We start from the raw sequence: 19,452 nt of genomic DNA, 5'->3' as shown, positions 1-19,452 counted from the left end.
TGAGTGTGAACGTACCCCAGAGGAAAGGGAGAGGGTCTCTGCTGAGAAACGAGGAGCACAAGCTGGATCTGAATGTGCCAGAACCACTGGTTGTGTAACAGGGGTGGCGCAGGCGCACAGCCATTATCGCGAGACCCTGAGGGCTGCGGCTCCGCCCACGCTCAGCAAACAGTGCGGTCCTCACGGCAGAGAGCGCGGGTGGAGGTGGGTGTCGGCCTTCTCCCTGGGGCCCTCCAGGCCCTCCGGCCTCGAGGCTGGAAGGTGAGCCGGGGGGCCCAGGGACAGACCAAGGGCCGTGTCCTGCAGAGCTCCAGAGCCTTCGCCACGGCTGCCCACTGGCCGGACCCAGGACGTGAAGTCCGAGGCCTAATGGCGGCAGCGGTCTCCATGGGTCGCGGTCCGCGGAGGCCTCGGCAGCGGGAGTGTATGGACACTGACATTAAGGTAACAGCTTCAACCAACTTCAAGTGTCAAAAGTTGATACAGCTGGGCTTCCCTGGTGGCGCAGTGGTTGGGAGTCCGCCTGCCAATTCAGGGGACGCGGGTTCGTGCCCCGGTCCGGGAGGATCCCACATGCCGCGGAGCGGCTGGGCCCGTGAGCCATGGCCGCTGAGCCTGCGCGTCCGGAGCCTGTGCGCTGCAGCGGGAGAGGCCGCAGCGGTGAGAGGCCCGCGTACCGCAAAAAAAAAAAAAGTTGATACAGCTTAGGTCAGTTGTCTACCCCTAGGAGGTGGCCAGAGGTCAGGGTTAAGTTGCAAGGACATTGCACGTCATTACTTCAGGTCCACCTCTGTGGTGCGGCTCTTCTCAAATAGGAGCAATTGTTGTGAGCTGGGAATTCACCTGTTTGCTATTTGCTACAACATGTATTCCTATTGATCCCATACAAATGATTCTCTCCAGTTTAAATGAAAAAGCCTGAGTGCCGGCTGGGTGCTGGGTGCCTGGCTCCCTCAGTGATGACAGCTGGGCAGGGTCTAGAGACAGGCTTACGAGGTGTGTACCCAGGCAGGTGATTAAAGGGGAGTATGGCCTGTGAAATGGCCCTACATGGAGGGAGTTCATGCCCCCAGAGAACTGCCGTTGGGAAGAACGAAGTCAGAGCTTGGTCAGCTGCACCTTTGTGGAGATGTTCTCTCTGGGGATTCACTGCCCTTTCCAGCTCTGGGTCTTGACCTTGGTCACCTGACAGCTTCAGGAACTTTACATTTTGGGAAACTGAGATTGGGTCTTTATCCCTTGCTCCCTAAAATCTTCTGGGGTCCTAATGCAAACTTTATCATTCCCAGCCCAACACATTTTAAGCCTGCATCAGTAATCTCTCTCACAAATACACAAATAATTGTTTCATCTTACCACACACTTTGCCACATTTTATTGGGAATTGGTAGGTCAAAAGCTAAGAATATGTTTACAGATTTTACTTCATTTTCCCATTACTGCTTTCCAAACAATGCATCCTTTTATTTACTAGCTGTAAACAAAAGTAACCTTCTTGCCACAAAAACGATTGTTTTTATTTTTGGTAGGTATAATACAGCATCTCGAGCTTGCTTTGAGTTTCTTTGACTACCAGCTAGGGTAAACTTCCTCTCCTGAATCCGACAATTTCTTTTTCCTTTTGAATAAATTATCTGTGCATACCTGGTTCACTGAGGCTTCTGAGTCACAATCCATACCAACTCTGGCTGATTAGGCAGAAATGGAACTTATTAAGGCTCCCAGCATCTCCAGGAGGGTCAGGGCACCAGGCTTACAGTTTTTACAGCCATGCAGGTGCATATAATTGGTAGACATGAGGCTATGGCCCTGTGCCCTCACTCACTGCAAGGGAGGTCAGGAAAAGGCATTCTAATTTTCTGTTAGGGAGGGTTCTGCCTCAAGAGGTGATGGATTCCAACAATGTAGGAATGGGTTTAAAAAACTGAATGGCAGGGGCTTCCCTGGTGGTGCAGTGGTTGAGAGTCCGCCTGCCAATGGAGGGAACACGGGTTCGTGCCCTGGTCCGGGAAGATCCCACATGCCGCGGAGCGGCTGGGCCCGTGAGCCATGGCCGCTGGGCCTGCGCGTCTGGAGCCTGTGCTCCGCAGTGGGAGAGGCCACAGCAGTGAGAGGCCCGCGTACCGCAAAAACAAACAAACAAACAAACAAAAAAACTGAGTGGCAGTATGAGTTTCCCTTTGATGCCTTAACAAGTTACCATAAACTTGAGACTGAAAACAGTACAATCTTATTCTCTTAGAGTTCTGTAAGTTAGAAGTTGGACACAAGGGTCAGTGGGCTGAGATCAAGGTGTCAGCAGGGCTGCCTTTCTGGAGGCTCTAGAGAAGAATTTGTTTCCTTGCCTTTTCCAGCTTTTAGGGGAGCTGAACTCCTTGACTTGTGGCCCCTTCCTCCATCTTCAAAGCTAGCAACAGTGGACGCAAATCCTTTTCACGACACAGTATGAACATCTACATCTCTCTTCCATTTTTAAGGACCCCTGTGATGACATTGCACCCACCTGCATAATCAGGATAATCTCGCTGTTTTAAGGTCAGTTCATTAGCAACCTTAATTCCTCTCTGTCGTGTAATGAATGTAACATATTCCTAGGTTCTGGAATTAGGATGTGGATATCTTTGTTGGGGGCATTATTCAGCAGAACAATGAAAAAGAGTGTCTGCTAGGTCAGCACGCATGTGGAACCTCAAAGACTGTTTGATTAGTCCTTAATTTCATGTTTAATCAATGACATCTAACCCACAGATAGTCTACAGTATGGTGGAAATTTGGGGGTAGAACCTGAGGCCTGTTAAACTTATTTGCAAATTTGTCTTCACAAGCATACATTACACTTTTGTCCTGGGTATAAATAAAACAGCTCTCTTAGAAAATATAATAAAAATAATATTACTTTTTCAATTTTTACACATTTGTCTCAGTTTATATTTTTGATGAAAGTATGTTCAAATTTTATATCCTTTCAATAAAATTATATTTTATTTTCAGTCACTTAGATCATTACTATCAACAAATTATATGATTATAACATCAAAATTAGTAATTTTACTAAAACAGAAATGAGAAAAATATATTTTATGGAACAAATGTATACCTTCTGAATTATATGTTTTCACTTTATTATTCATCTAAACATAGCCAGTCCATTAAAAGACTATCCAGATACAGAATAATACTTAAATTTAGTCATCTTGAATGTTTTTGCATGTTCTTGATATTATAAAAAACCAAGGCTTTGTGTGTATTTAAAAATTTTGTCCTTATGGAGATATATTTATCAAGATAGGAGGATAAAGCGTATTTTATCTATCAGTTTCCTAGACTGATATATAACTTTTAAAAATCATTTTCATGATACGTGGCTTCCATCTGTACTTGTGCCCCAAGCCCTGCAGGTGTTAGTGGCAGAACTGTCTGTCTGTTGATATAATCATGTGTGTTTTTTCTCCTTTAATTTGTTGGAAAATGAATTACAGCAGTGATACTATCTAGCCCAACTTGCATTCCTAAGATAAACTAGTCATGATGTATTATTTTGTTTGTTTTTACATAGCTATATTTGGTTACTAAATTAGCTTTAGGATTTTTGCAGTCATGTTCATGAGTGAGCCTGGCATCATTTTCCTTTCTTATACTGTCACTTCATGTTTGTGGTGTCAGGGTTATGAGAGCTTCATAAATTGAGTTGGGGATTATTCTATCAATATTGCTTTATGTTGTTTCAAGCTTCATTATTAAGTCTATACAAGATTAGAATTTTTATTATCTTCCTGATGAATCGAAGTTTAGAAATTTTATGTAGTTACTATCTTTCTGTCTAGTAATGATTTTGCCTTAAACTTTATTTTGTCTGATATTATTTCATTTGGCTAGTAAAGAAATTTCATTTGGCTAATGTTTATTTTTCCATTCTTCCCTGACCCTCTCCCCCACCTAGTCTTTCTATTATTTTATGTTTTAGGCATGTCTCCTGTAACATTTACCTGGATTCTTAAAAATTTAGTCTGGTGATCTCTGTTTTTTAATCTCTTTATATTTATGTAACTACTCACATATTAGATTTATTTCTACCATCTTATTGTGTGCCTTTAAAACAAAACCTCTCTATGTGGCTATATTAGTCTGCTCAGGCTGCCATAACAAAATACCACAGACTTGGTGGAGTAAACAATAGAAGTATATTTCTCATAGTTTTGGAGGCTAGAAGTCAGATCAAGGTGCTGGCAGATTCAGTTTCTGGTGAGGACTCTCTTCCTAGCCTGTAGATAGCCACCATCTCGCTGTGTGTTCATGTAACCTGTCAGTGTACACAGAGAGAAGCAGTTGGGAGGGGAACTCTCCTGTGTCTCTTCTTGTAAGGACACTAATCCTGTTGGATCAGGACCCCACCTTTAATTACTTACTTAGAGGCCTCATCTCCAAATACAGCCACACTGGGGGCTAGGGCTTCAACATATGAATTGGCGGGGGCAGGGGGTCACATTTAGTCCATAACAGTGGCATTCTACATAATCTCTCTATATTCCAGCTTTCAAATTCTTCTGTTGTATGCCCTGTCCCAAGAGATCTTACATTTTAATGGTGACAACCAGACAATTAACAATACAATGTATACTATTAGGTGCTCTTAAGTGCTGAAGAGAGATTAAAGAAGCGTATTTATTTGGTGGAGGTGTGGGGTGGGTTGCAGTTTAGGTAGGGAGTCCAGCGATGGCCTTACTGAGAAGACGACATTTGGGTATATATCAGAGAAGGTAAGGAAATGAGTCATACAGCTAAATGAGGAAAAATTGTTCCAGAAAGAGGGAACAGCCAGGGCAGAGGTTTTGAGGACAAAATGTGCCTGTTTTGTTAGAGCAACAAAACAAGGCCAGAATGGCTGGAGAGAAGTGAGCAAGGGAAGGCAAGGGTAGGAGGAAGAGGTTAGAGAGGTAGCAAGGGGCTAGACCATAGGCAAGACGCAATTAGTCTAACCCACCCATTTAGTAATCTAAACCATGTTTGTATTTCAGTAGGCCATGGTAAGGACTTTGGCTTTTACTCTGAGAGTGATGGGGAGTCGTGGAGGGTTCTGAGCAGAGAAGAGATTTGGTTTCATTTCGCAGCATAATTCTGGCTACTGGATGGAAAATCAACTTGGGAGGAGGTGAGAATGAGAAATGAGGCACAGACTTGGATCCTGCAGAGCACTGGCATTTAGTGAGGAAGATGAGGTGGGCTTTGAGGTGTTTCTCTTCATCTGAAGACATTTCAGTGTGTTGAAGGCTGAGAGAGTTGTCAGTGAGGGGAGACTGCTTAACTGCCTTGAAGTAGAAATGGAAGGGGGCGGACCTTGGAAGGTTGAGGGCTCTGATAAATTTTGCCTCTTCCCAGCCATGGTCCAAGCCAACTGAGAAATAAGATGAGGTATTCTTTGGAGAAAGGCCAAAATATCAACTTTATTACTGGGTCAAGTCTAGGTTGGAGGAAGTGACTTTCATAGGGCAAATGAGCTTTTTTGAATTGAATCTGAGCATTAGACAGATATACCTGCCCAGTTACAGATGATCCAGTGCTGGACCATCTCAGGTCTCCTCCAGTGAGGGCAGGACATTTGCTGTTAAACCTACAGCTTGGTCAGGAGCAGGAAGTCTGTGCTCCAAGCAGGCAAGGAAGATTTCCACGAGCAAAAGATGGTAGGGCAGAGCTGAGCTGAGCTTGAATTCAGACAGAGAGCAAAAAACCATACTAATTTAGCTCCAGGAGGAGGTGGGTGCATTTCCTCTTAGCATTACCCAACTTTTCATTCTGTTGACCTCTCAGGTTTAATCACTGTTATGTACTCCATAATTTACTTTAAATTCTTCAGCATAGGCACTGTGGTCTAAGTATGCATGTTTGCTTTAATCTGTACTCTGTATTCAGTTTTCCTAATTCAGGAATATATACTGCAAGGATCATTAAGCTGCTAAAAATGCTTCAGCTATCTTTATCTTGGACTAGCAATAGAGGCTCTGTTAATTAGACAAATGGATGTCATCAGTAAAATGAGAGGTATACAAGATGTCGGTTGGAAATTACAGACATCCACACTCTTACCTAAACAGGGTTTAAAATTTTAGTGATAATGGATAACCACCCATTGAATAACATTCTGTGAGTTCATACTGAAATAAATAAATAAATAAATATTCTTTCTTATAATAGAAATTCAACAATAAAAATAAAAGAAACGATGGAATTAGAAACTCACCAATGTTGCCCAAAGTAGTGGGTGAGTTTCATGATGAACCATATATTTATGTAGGCTCACAATGTCTTCCTGGATATTGTTTATTAATTATGAAGGGGGGAAGCAGTAACTTTATAGTGAGGAATCTTGGAGTGCCCATCTCAACTAAGTCATAAAAATTAACATCACCCAGTAATGGAACAAGCCATTATCATGTGCCTCCTGATATGGTGTGCTGAGGACACAGCGTCACTTCTGCAGCATTCCTACCAAAAATGCATAACCTTAATCTAATCATGAAACATCAGATAAAGCCAAAATGAGGAACATTCTATAAATGAATTGGCCTTTACTCTTCAAAATGTCAAGGTCAAGAAAGGCAAAAAATGACTGAGGAACTGTTCCAGGTTAAAGGAGGCAATGTGTTGATAACCAAATGCAGTGTGTGATCCTGGAGTGGATCCTGGACGGAGGCAAAAAAGCCACATGACTGAGACAATGACACAATTTGTATATGGACTGAGAATTAGATAATAGGTTTGTATCAAAGTTAAATTTCCTGATTTTAATATTGGTACTGTTCTTATGTAGGAGAATACCCTTATTCTTAGCAAACAAAAAAAAACACTCTGAAATATTCAGTGGGTGATTCATGTGCCTGAATCTGACTATATCCTGTAACCAGAATATTGTGACATTTGTATCTAGTTAACCTTCCATACACAGAACAGAGCTGGGAATTCACAGAGGTCCCAGAATAGGTTGTAGGACTGTTTCTTGCCTGCCTGCTAATTAGCATTTGCATGGGTGGCAGAACTCAATCTAAGAATTACTTTCATTGTATCTTGGTAGGGAGGTTACAGAGGAGGCCATAGATGTTCATCAAAGGAGTCTGTTGTGAATAAGCAAATTGCTTTAGGTGAGTTTGCAACAACTGTTAAGCCTGTGGTCAGCCAGGGGTTTGGCTATCTTGGGGGAGACCAGCAACTCATCAGTAGGGTCCAGCTCCCATCTTTGTGGACTAGCCACTGTTTTGGGGAGTACCCTCCACATTGCTGGTGGGCAGCAGAGGTGGATTTATCACAAAGCTGAGGGTGCTGACGCCTCATGACCCCTCACTTGCTCAGGCCCCTACAAGGGCCCTATACCTGATTTTGTATTCATCAACTTATGTTCTTTTCTCCTTAAACTGCTCCCTTCCTGAAAATTGTGTAAGCTTCAGGCTTCAAAAAATCTGCTGGCATTTTAGGTTTTGCCTGCAGAAGGCTCTGAGATGGGTCAGAACCACACAGTGAGCTCACAAAGCTGGACACTCACTCCGCATTCTGTTTCTGACCCCTATTTAAATCAGTCACATTGTCTATCGTCAGAGGTTCTTCGATGAGAGCAAATGGTCACATTAAGATACTCCACAAATAAAATGAAAACATTATAAGGAGGTCCCAGGTGTGAATATAAATCCCTTTTCCATTACAACTTCTCAGGGAGAAATTAAGTTGAAAGGTTAGACCTACTTGCATGTTAAAATCCAAAGACGGGGCTTCCCTGGTGGCGCAGTGGTTGAGAGTCCGCCTGCCGATGCAGGGGACACGGGTTTGTGCCCCGGTCCGGGAAGATCCCACATGCCGCGGAGCGGCTGGGCCCGTGAGCCATGGCCGCTGAGCCTGTGTGTCCGGAGCCTGTGCTCCACAACGGGAGAGGCCACAACAGTGAGAGGCCCGTGTACCGCAAAAAAAAAAAAAAAAAAAAAAAATCCAAAGACAATGAAGTTTTGAAGGAATTAAATTTCGAAATCAAATTATCTTGCCCTTGTGAGTTGAAGTTCAAATAAATGAAAGTCTAAAATTGATAAAATCCACCTCCCCATCCCAAACCCAGTTGCTAACGGCTCTATCTCAGCTAGAGGTGTCTCAAGGCCTGGGTGGCGTTGAGGCCCTTCTGGCAGCTCTAGCCTGGGCCAGCTCTTCCAGGAAAAGAGGTGGTTCCTTAATACACAGCCTTGGCTCCCCACCAAAGTAAGAAAGCGAGTGACTCTCCAGTCCTGGATCAATTTTCTCAGGAAAAAGCCTGTTTTAGGTGTTGACAGAGATCACAGCAGAGACTCAATGGTATCTAAGGGAAGGAGGATAGAAGAAAAGTCCCTTTTCCCTCTGTATCAAACCCCAGTTCTGAAACAATGTTCTGAAGGACGGGAAGTCCTGTGGAGCCTCAGGAATGAGCAGACACAAAGTGGAAAATACGTTTGAGGTGAGCCTTCATTCAATAATGATTGTGTGTCCAATGGTGTCATGCACCGTGTCATGCTCTGGGGGGCAGTGGTGAGCAAGGCAAGCGAGGCTCACCCGGAAAGGATGAGGCCCGTGCATCCGCAAGTGCAGGAGGTCAGTTCGTTCAGAGCTTGGAGGAAGAACATTTACCAGCACAGGAGATTGCTTCGAACTCATTTCTCGCCAGGTAACCGGGAATGACAGTTCATCCTGATTTTATACCAGAGCGAGCCACAAAGAGAGCAGCCGTCTAAGAGGAGGGAGACTCTGCGTCAGAACACACAAATAAGGAAGAAAAGAAGCTGAATGCTTGTTTCCTCTGGCCTTCCAGGCACTGAGCTACATCAGCCTGAGAGGGCTTCTCCTCTGAGTGGCGTGCCACTGTGCTTCCTGACTCTGAGTTTCTGGGCAGGGGTCCCTTGTCACAGATCTTGTCAGAGAGATTGCCAGCTTTACTTTTACTTCCCGACTGTAAAAAAATGACCTTTTTCTATCATCCTCCAACTGCTTCTCAGAGCACAAGTCATTTCTCTTACCTCTTTACTAGCCGTGTTACTGTGAAACTCCTAACATTTGATTGGCATTGCTCAGTGGAAATATTCCTGCTAATGCATGTGCACCCCTCAAACTTTCATCCTCTGCCAGATTGCTGCTCCAGCTGGACTTTTCACTCACCTTTTCGACAGAAGCAGGAGTTTTAAATACGGCAACTCACACGTTATGGCCCTTTCTCTTCACCTTTCTCCTCACCTTTCTCCAGAGAATGGAGAGTCACATGTTAGGTAACCCCTCAACCAGGCCTTTAGCAGGTGGAAGGCAGGAAGTTACAGCCATTATCAGAAGGAAAATCTGACTTTTAGGTGCTGGAGGATACACAGAGTGCAGAGGGTGGATTATAACAGGTCTTTTTTTTTTTTTCCCCCTCTTAAGACATCTATCAGTCCATAGCAAGCTTTTCTCAGCTTCCCTCCCCACTCCTAATTGTCCTCTCAGTGTTTTTATCCCCTGGCCTCCTGTGGGTCTTCCTTGGAGTAGAATGTCCTGCTCCCATCTCTCTTCATCCTTGTCATCAGGGGCTTGGGCAGGGCGGCTTCTCCCCAGAGAGGCAGCACGGTTGCCATGTTGGCTCCTGGGATAAAACAAAGGGAGCCAGAGCCCACTTCCGTGTGATTCTAGAGGAGACTTGTGATGAAGAGGACCAGGACAGACCTTGTCTCCTGGCTAAGATGAAGCAATAACGGGTATCTCCATAGCAGCACTAAGGGATAAGTATCCATGAGGCCAATGCCTTTCCGATTCTTTTAGGAATTTGTCTGTACAAAGGTGGTACCAAACCTATCTATACAGAGTTAGAGCCAGTTAAATGTGGAATGGACTCAGACATCTGGGCAGACTGAACCCACCACTGGTCAGTCATTCTGCTGATTTCTTCAATTTCCTTTCCATTTTAGGATTCTCACTTCTCACCTGCGATTGTCAACACAGTGAGAGTTAGCTGGGGGCCCTACTCATATCTAACTCAAGAACTATTATTGTACTTGTAATTCATCAGCATACATTCACATTTCTAGTTTTACAAGGTTCCATGCTAACATCCCTAAAACAGGCTGTGTCCACAAAACAGTGTAGTTGACGGAAAGTAAACATTCAAATCAACCAGTTGATTGGCCATTGTGATACCATTAATGATTTTTGTTTACTCCATGAATTAACAGAGTTCCAGGCCCACTTAAGTGTCAAAGCAACTTGTATTTCCAGAAAACCTTAACTGGAAATCGTTTCCCAGTGTGATAGTAGAGCCACCAAAGGGGCTAGATTCGAGGTAAAGACACAATCAATAACATTCCTCTATATATATCAGTTAGAAAAATATAATAAAAAGAGACCCCATTCACAATAGAAACAAGACCCATAAAGTACCAACAAATACTTTTAATGTGAAATATATGTGACCTGTGAGCAGAAAACCAACCAGCCAACCAACTAACCAACTGAATAAACAAACAAAAATGTGGTGAGCTACAAGAAGGCCTCACTGAATTAATACAAGAAATGTGCTCCTGTTGGAGGCAAGAACATCTTAAAGAAACAATTTCTACTTAAACTAATTTATAGATTTATACAAATTTCCAGTGAACTCCATGGAACATTTTTGAAAGATAAAATTATTTACCTGAGATAGATAATGAATAAACATCAAAGAAGGAGATGGCATTAAAGAAAATGATTGTGATTGTCCTAATGGGTACTAGGGCTGCCGTTTATGAAAACATATTCTCAAACTATGTAAAGAGTATGATACTGTTGCAAATCAATGGAACATAGTACTTACTACAGAAATGGACACTAGTATGTGTAAGAAACAAAAATATTATAAAGAAGGTCACATGATCTATGGGACAAGGAAAGATTATTCAATAAATGCTCTTAAGGAATTTGGATGTCTTTAAAATACCTATTCAAATCCTCTTCTAACATTGCACAGAAATTCTAAGTAAATTAAAGAAGTTTTTAAGAATCTAAATATATCAAATAGAACAAAATAAAATGGAATCTTGATTAGGCCTCTGATGGAAGGGATCCACACAAAGCATATAAGCTAGATATGAATACATAAAAAACAACACTCTGAAATGCAATAAAATAAAGCAAACAAAATGCAGAGACAGATGAAAAATATTTCCAATGAAAAAGACAGACAAGGTCTAACACTTGCTAATAACTGAAGTATGTTTTAAAAACACATAAAAAAAGCAAAACCTCTAAGATGTCAATATGGGCAAAGGACTTGAAAAAAAATAGATTTTTAGGGAGGAATTAAACAGGTCAACACAAATATAAAAATGTTCATCTTCATTAATTGCAAAAGAAATGTAAAGACATTATAAAGAGATTCATATTTGGCCTATTAGTGAAGATTTTAAGAATGTTAATGCTAGTGATAATTTAATGAACCTGGCATTCTCATAAATTTCTACTGACAGCAATCCGTTTGGAAAACATTTAGACAGTACATATCAAGCTTCTGAAAATATTTATACCCTTTGAAACAGAATTTCACTTTTGACGATTTATCCTACAGATAAATACTTTTTGTACAAACAGATTTATTGCATCATTATTTATGAAAGAATACAACAAAAAATATCAAAGTGTTCAGCTGTAGGAAAATGGTTAAGTAAACCTTGGTATATTCAGTTAAGAGATTCCAGAATGTATATATCTGTGATTACAAAGCTTATGCATAAAAAATAATAATGGATTGAACAATGGGACTATCAATGGATTTTTTCTTTATTCAGTAGGTTTTAAATACTGCTTTTTAAATTACATGAAAAAATAGGAAATACAAATAAACAAAAGAAAAAATATATGTGAAAACCTACCACCCAGAGTCAATCACTGTTTTTAGTTATCGTCTCCCGAAACTTCAACACCTTACTTCATATTTTGAAATGATAATACGTTCACATGGTTTAAAAGCCAGAAAGTATAAAAAGGTGCATGGGGAAAAGTCCCCTTCTTGTGCTTAATCCCCCAGTGTCAGTTTCCCACTTGTCAGATTTTTAAATATATTACATATACAAGCAAATACAAATCTAGATTTCTCACCCTTTTTGCCCAAAGGGAAATATAACATATACACTTTTCTGAAACTTGCTTTTTTTCATTTAACAATATTATCTAGAAGTTCTTTCCATATCGGCACAAGAGGACTTGCTCATTTTTTTATAGTTACATAGCACTGCATTGTGTAGACATACTGAGTTTATTTAACTAGTCCACAGTTAATGTTCATACTTTTTCTGTAGGTAAACTTTCCCTTTATAGGTTTCTCTAGTTTCATAATTACCTTTCATAAATGTACATTTTAATGAAAAAGGAAACTTTATTAAAACTATTGATTAAGCTATTAAAATTTCATCAAAATTTGCAGATATTAATTATAATTCAGAGATACTGACTTTCCAATTTCAAGGATTCAACATAAACAGAGTTATAAATATCTAAAAAGATAGGACCAATCCCTGCAGAAATCTGCTACCATGAAGGCAGCTCAAGATTCAGTGACACAGATGACGATATTCTGTGAAACAATCTGTCGGCATTTTCAGAAATAAGATGCGCAACGCCTGGAGCGCCAGCCAGCCAGGCTCCCTGGAAGAGATGTCAGTGAAGACAGAGTTGCCCAGGGTGACATGTTTTTAAATAGCTCAGAGGCCAAAGCACACTGCAGGGTGTCAGGCATCCTTCTGACATTTCTGTTGGTTATAAATTGAGTTGAATCTTTATCAAAATGAAATGTGTATACAGTAATGTTTTCCTAAGAGGAAACCTAGGGTAAGCACCATGTGTAATTAAGAAGATAACTTTTTAGCACATTTTGTTGTTTATTGCTGTGTAACAAGCCATCCCAAAATGTCATAGCTAAACAGCAATTTATTATTTCTCGTGATTCTGTGGGTTGACTCAGTTCCATTGAGAGGAACTTCTGCTCTGTGTTGTGTGGCTGAGGACACTCATGCTGTTGCATTCTGTTGGCAGCTTGGTTGGAACTGGAATGTCCAAATGGCCTCCAGGGCCCCTCTCCACTTGGCCTTTCACCCTTCAGGGGTCTAGCTCCAAGATGAAGCATTCCAAGAGGACAAGCTCCCATGTGCAAGTGCTTATTAAACCTCTGCTATCACCACATTCGCTCATGTCCCATTGGCCAAAGCAAGTTACACGGTCAAGGCCAGAGTCAAGGACTTGAGTACACAAGGGCATGAATGCCACAGAGTGTTTTTCTCTGGGGCCACCAGAGTAACATACTGACACACCATGTTTTTCTCTAATGTTTTGTTTGACAGGATGGGCTTACTTCCCTCTGATAAAGTCACTAGTAGGAAACAAGTAAAACACTGAACCTGTACCAGAGATCACACAGGTGAAGTTTCTCTGACTTTAAAAAACATCCCTCAAAAATCGTAGAGTACAGCCAAGTAGTGTTGATTATAAAGGTAAAATGTGTAAACTGCAGCATAGTTGTAGAAAACATCAGTTTATCCAGCTATTGGGAGACAAGCTTTACTACACAGGTCGGTCCTTTTGACTATCCTTGTCTAGGATTCATAGGAGGATCTCTGTCTGTGGCTGCAGATTTCTCTGTAGTTCCTGCCATCAGGCTGAAGCAGGGGGACATGAATGTGGAAGGATGGTATAGTGCCAATCATCACTGCCACCAAAGGGCTTGAGTCTCACTGATAGTGAGTAGACCAATATGAGAAATGATTCCATCCAGTGTAAAACATTCAAATTCAAAAAGACAACTGTGTGTAGGGGATAAATAATTAGCCAAGGGATGCTAACCAGAAAATTGGAATTTTATGGTTGAATTGAATCTGTTTAGAAGAAAAACAAAACAGACTAACTGAATCTCGACCAGCAGGGAGCAGGCATATTGGCTGTTAATAGGAAAAATTATTTTGACAATTCTAAAAAAATCAATGATGGTGGAGGGAGTGAATGTTGAAAGAACTGCTTAAATCCTAATATAATTAACAGTATCAAGAAGGAGAGGCAAAAAGAGGATAGTAGTAAAATAAAACCAAGCATCTCCCGCAAATATGAGATGATTGAACTTGCTCTTTAAGGTCATGTAATTTGGAAAATGGTGCTTATTTTTATTCTCCTTTTTTCCCCTAATAATTACAGAGTAAATGCTGATAGAAACATGGATTGGGGTATGTAAAAATCTATTTAAAAGAAGAAATAGGTCGGTAAAAATGTGGCCTTCTGCATAAATTTGCTTTATGTAATATTTAGTTAAAGCAAAAATTATAAAGATTTGAAATGACAAACAGAATAGAGTGATTCATCCATCCATTTATTTGATTGCATTAAAATGAAAAACTGAACAATTTATTTTAAGTAATAAGTCAAAGATATTCAAATTATATAATACTCTTTAGCCCCTCAAGTATTTTTCTCCTTGTCTGGGATTGGCCAATACCAAGAACCATGCTTCTTCCTGAAATATGGTGAAAGAAATGCTTTGATGAGTCTTCCTAGGTAGCACAGACATGACCATGATAGTGGTTTGGTGATGACTGCTAATTTATTGCATGTGTAGTGTGTGCCAGGCACTGTGTTAAGTGCTTTACATGCTTATTCTCAGTAATCATCATCCCCACATTACAGATGAGGAAACTGAGGCACAAAGGTACATGTTTAAATCACTTGTTGACAGTCACACGTTTAGTAAAAGGCGAAGATGGGATTTGAAGCAGGCAGTCTGCCTGCAGCTCCAACATCCCACTGACTTCCAAGCTGTATCAAAACAAGGTCTGGGGGACTTCCCTGGTGGCACAGTGGTTAAGAATCCACCTGCCAACTCAGGGGACATGGGTTTGAGCCCTGGTCCGGGAAGATCCCACATGCCATGGAGCAGCTAAGTCTGTGTGCCGCTACTACTGAGCCTGCTCTCTAGAGCCGCGAACCACAGCTACTGAAGCCTGCGCGCCACAAGTACTGAAGCCCGTGCGTCTAGAGCCCGTGCTCCACAGCAAGAGAAGCCACCACAATGAGAAGCTCACGCACCGCAATGAAGAGTAGCCCCTGCTTGCCGCAACTAGAGAAAGCCCGCCTGCAGCAATGAAGACCCAACACAGCCAAAAATAAGATAAATAAAATAAATTTATAAAAAAAAACAAGGGCTGGGATGAATAAAACTGTGAGTTACCATAGCAACCGAAGAAAGGAAGCTGAAGAGTTGTTGACATACCCAGCTCAATAGATAATCTGCTACCCCAGTTTTCTTCTTTCGACTCACATCCTTTTATTTTTCTACTGCTACTTTTACAAAGCAAAAAAGCTATCCAGGGCTTCCCTGGTGGCGCAGTGGTTGAGAGTCCGCCTGCCGATGCAGGGGACGCGGGTTCGTGCCCCGGTCCGGGAGGATTCCCACATGCCACGGAGCAGCTGGGCCCGTGAGCCATGGCCACTGAGCCTGCGCGTCCGGAGCCTGTGCTCCGCAACGGGAGATGCCACAACAGTGAGAGGCCAACGTACCGAAAAAAAAAAAAAAAAAAAAAAAAACCAATAAAACTATCCAAACAGTCCACCCTTTAAACTAACAGGAGACTAGAAAAATCTAGTCCTGTAGATATCATTTATTTGCGCTTTTTTTCCTTTGTAGATTCAGTAAGAAAACAAATTCTGTATTTTCCATTTAATTTAATGGAATTAAATTACGGTTGATCTCTTGGGACACAGGAGAGCTTCCTGTTTTAAAGCTATAGTCCTATGTCGCCATCTAGAGGAAGAAATATAAAAATTTCTTTTATCTTTACTTGAGCTGTCAATTTTTAGCAGTTTCATGATTCAAACAAAGATTATTATGTACAAAGAGATAAAAGCAGAATTTAAAAAAACTTTTAGTGAACGTTGAATCAAACATTTCAAGAGTATTACAAACTGGACTACGGTTTAGAGAAAAAAGTATTATGAAAAGTTGATTCTTGTATTTTTAAGGAAGATTTGGCGTTTTCATCAAGTTCTAATGTACTGAATTGTGTTTTTTTTCCATAAAATATACTTGTGAGCATGGTCCTTTCTTTTTTTTAAATTTTATTTATTTATTTTTGGCTGCATTGGGTCTTCATTGCTGCGTGCGGGCTTTCTCTAGTTGCGGCGAGCAGGGGCTACTCTTCGTTGCAGTGCACGGGCCTCTCATTGCGGTGGATTCTCTTGCTGTGGAGCACGGGCTCTAGACACACGGGCTTCAGTAGTTGTGGCACACGGGCTTAGTTACTCTGCGGCATCTTCCCGGACCAGGGCTTGAACCCATGTCCCCTGCATTGGCAGGTGGATTCTTAACTACTGCACCTCCAGGGAAGTCCCGGTTTTTCTCTCTAAAGGTTTAGATTCAAGGAGCAGAAGACAAACTGAATCTCTTTCTAAGGCTACTTCTGTTGGCATGGCACCAACAGAAATTTAGAACATACCTGAACTCTTTGCTGGCAGGACCCTATGGATCTCACTCACTTTCCATCCCCAGCAACCAGAGAAGTTCTGGCCCATTGTTGGCGCTCAATAAACACTTGTCAAGTGAATGTTGTCCTTCTTGTGTTCCATAAGTAATCAACTTTTGCTGTATAACTGTGCAGATAACCTAGAATAAACCAAAAATCCTGGTCAGGGCCCAGCCAGTGAGTAAAATGAAATTTCTTTAAGGCAAGTCAGCCTCCAGAATTAAAAAAAGAAATACCCCTTGATTTTCACAGAGCCTAAAATTCCATTATGAACAACTCACCTTTCTGAGTGACACCTTTTAACAATATCCTATTAAAAGTTCACACTTCGTAGGCAAATTAAAATCTTAAGTGCTATTAACTCTAAATTTGGCTGGGTCAAGGGCAGCCCTAACCCCTAGGTACAACAGGGATTGTGAAAGGTGATGGGTTGAGATATGGGAGGAAAATATTAGAAGTTCTATTGATTGCATCTTTAAAATGTCTTTGTTTTGCATGATTTATAAGATACATAATTTAATAATACAGTAGTATATGTACATAAACATTGGAATATTCATTCAAAATTTTTTCCTAATAATTTTTTTTAAAATAAATTTATTTATTTAGTTTTGGCTGTGTTTGGTCTTTGTTGCTGCGTGCGGGCTTTCTCTAGTTGCGGTGAGCGGGGGCTGTGCTTCATTGCAGTGTGCGGGCTTCTCATTGCAATGGCTTCTCTTGTTGTGGAGCACGGGCTCTAGGCGCGCAGGCTCCAGTAGTTGTGGAGCACGGGCTCAGTAGTTGTGGCACATGGGTTTAGTTGCTCCTCAGCATGTGAGATCTTCCCGGACCAGGGATCGAACCCGTGTCCCCTGCATTGGCAGGCGGATTCTTAACCACTGCGCCACTAGGGAAGTCCCTTTCCTAATAAATTTGAAGACCACTGGTGAAAACATGACTTTGGAGTCTGGCCTAAGCATGAAGTCCTGCTCTGTCCTTATCAGGCTGTGGGAAACTGGACAAATTCTTTAACCTCTTTAAGCGTTTATTTTCTTTTTCATGAGAGGGGATAATAATATTACTTTTGCAACATTGTGGTGGAAATTGAATGAGTTGTCTATAAAGTGTTCAGCCCTGGGCCCAGAAAATCTTAAAAGTTTGATAAATACAGCCAACTTCACAGGTGTGTGACCTGTGCAGTTGCACAGGGCCCCACTCAGAAGGGGCTCGAGTTTGGTTTAATGCTCTGCTATCTCTGTCTAGAGATTTTAACAATTTTTTGATCAAGTGCCTTGCATTTTCATTTTGTCCTGAGCCATGCAAATTGTGTAGCTGGTCTTGGTAAAGGGTAATTCTCGATGTTGGTCTAGCTAAATTTGCCATCCATGTTTTCTTAGTTTAGTTGTAAAGGTTCATACTTTGGTCCACATCCCCATTTAAGCTTCTTTAGGTCACCAGGAATACTCCCTGGGGGATGAGTAGTCTTTTAAAACTTTTTTTTTTCCTGAGGTGTAATTCACATACCATAAAACGTAACATTTAAAAGTGTACAATTCTGCGGTTTTAACCCCCTCCCCCAGTTTCACTGAGATATAATTGACAACATTATTTTAAGTCTAGTCACAAAGTTAGCCTGGCATTTCTAAAGAGCCCTAGATTGGGAGTGAATAGCGCTGATTCTCTCTTGTTTTCACCATTTTTGAAGTAGAATCTCAACAAATGATGTGTGGTTGGACTGTACTACTTCCCTGAAATACGTTTTACCAGTAACAGACTAATGCTCTTAATTACCCATGACATTTTAGAGGTGGAATAGATCCTACAGATTATTCATTTTACAGCTGAGTAATCTGAGACCTGAAGAGATTGAGTGCCTGTTCAATGCTGTGCAGGAAGTGATGAGGGCTGGAACTCAGGTCTTGTTTTCATTCCATGTGCCCCTGGCTCGATAATTCTGTCCTCTATTCAGATTGCTCACCTTTCCTCAGTGGAATCAAAATATTTTCTAATATGGAAGATTAGGTATTTGTGGGTGCCAGCACCAGGGTTCACAAAAGGACATTTTTTAGTCTCCTTTCCATTAGTAAAATGTTTTCAGAAATTCAGGATTTCAGGGGTCAGGATATTTGGATGATAAATATTTCTCTAACTTTCCTCACTCTAGGGCACGACTAATTGATTCTGAGGGCTTCATGTTACCATTCATTTGATGACATTACTGTGCTTTCTGTGTACAATTTTGACCTTATTTCAGTCTATAATGGTAGTGATTTAATGAACTTGTGACGTATTATTTAGCTCATTAAAGTCTTTGCATTTAAGCAATGTTGATGCTTTTAAGACTGTGGAGAATTATTAGTTCGATGAAGCATTAGTTCTGATATATTCTACAATTTGGCAGAAAACTTTGGTTCAGAGAACCGACCCCAGTTTCATGGCCGGGCAGCATATAAACACAACAGTAGTAACCCAGGCAATCACATAGACACATGCACAATTAAGTCCAAATCTTATTTTAAATTTTTTGGGAGCCTTCTGTGGGAGGATATTTTAAATAGTGATTATATATAATATTAACAATAAAAATATTTTGAATATTTACCATGTGCTAGGCATTCTAAACATACATTATTTCATCCACAACATATTTATGAAGTGGGTTATTATTTTTATCTCCATTTTACAGATGAAGAAACCAAGATGTTAGGAGGTAAATAACTTGCCCAGGGTCTCATATCCAGATGGCAGAGGTGGATGTGGTTGGGAGCATCTGACTCCAGAGCCTGAATCCCTAACTATCACCATGCGCTTCCTATTTCTCATTGGATGAAGTAATAAAACAAGATTTTACTTGTCCTATTTTAATGAAAATGTAATAAAGAAAACACTTGCAGGGGTAATGAATGAACACCTTCAGATGAAAATAAGCCCAAGAGAAGATTCTGTAGGGGATGCTACTTTTTTGACTGTGCCACTTGGA

The 19,452-nt window shown here is 41.1% G+C and overlaps 1 long non-coding RNA gene across 1 annotated transcript; it reads left to right on the top strand.

Moving 5' to 3' along the window:
• Window positions 1–170: 170 nt before the first annotated feature.
• LOC125960817 (uncharacterized) lies at window positions 171–14,200 on the top strand. Its single transcript, XR_007470864.1, has 6 exons — window positions 171–444; window positions 2,355–2,535; window positions 5,016–5,149; window positions 7,067–7,133; window positions 13,332–13,408; window positions 14,176–14,200. It is a non-coding gene; the product is annotated as an uncharacterized LOC125960817 (long non-coding RNA).
• Window positions 14,201–19,452: the final 5,252 nt, after the last annotated feature.

The sequence above is a fragment of the Orcinus orca genome, chromosome 13 (genome assembly GCF_937001465.1).
Source record: "Orcinus orca chromosome 13, mOrcOrc1.1, whole genome shotgun sequence".
NCBI lineage: Eukaryota > Metazoa > Chordata > Mammalia > Artiodactyla > Delphinidae > Orcinus > Orcinus orca.
This window is presented reverse-complemented; position numbering and strand designations above follow the sequence as displayed.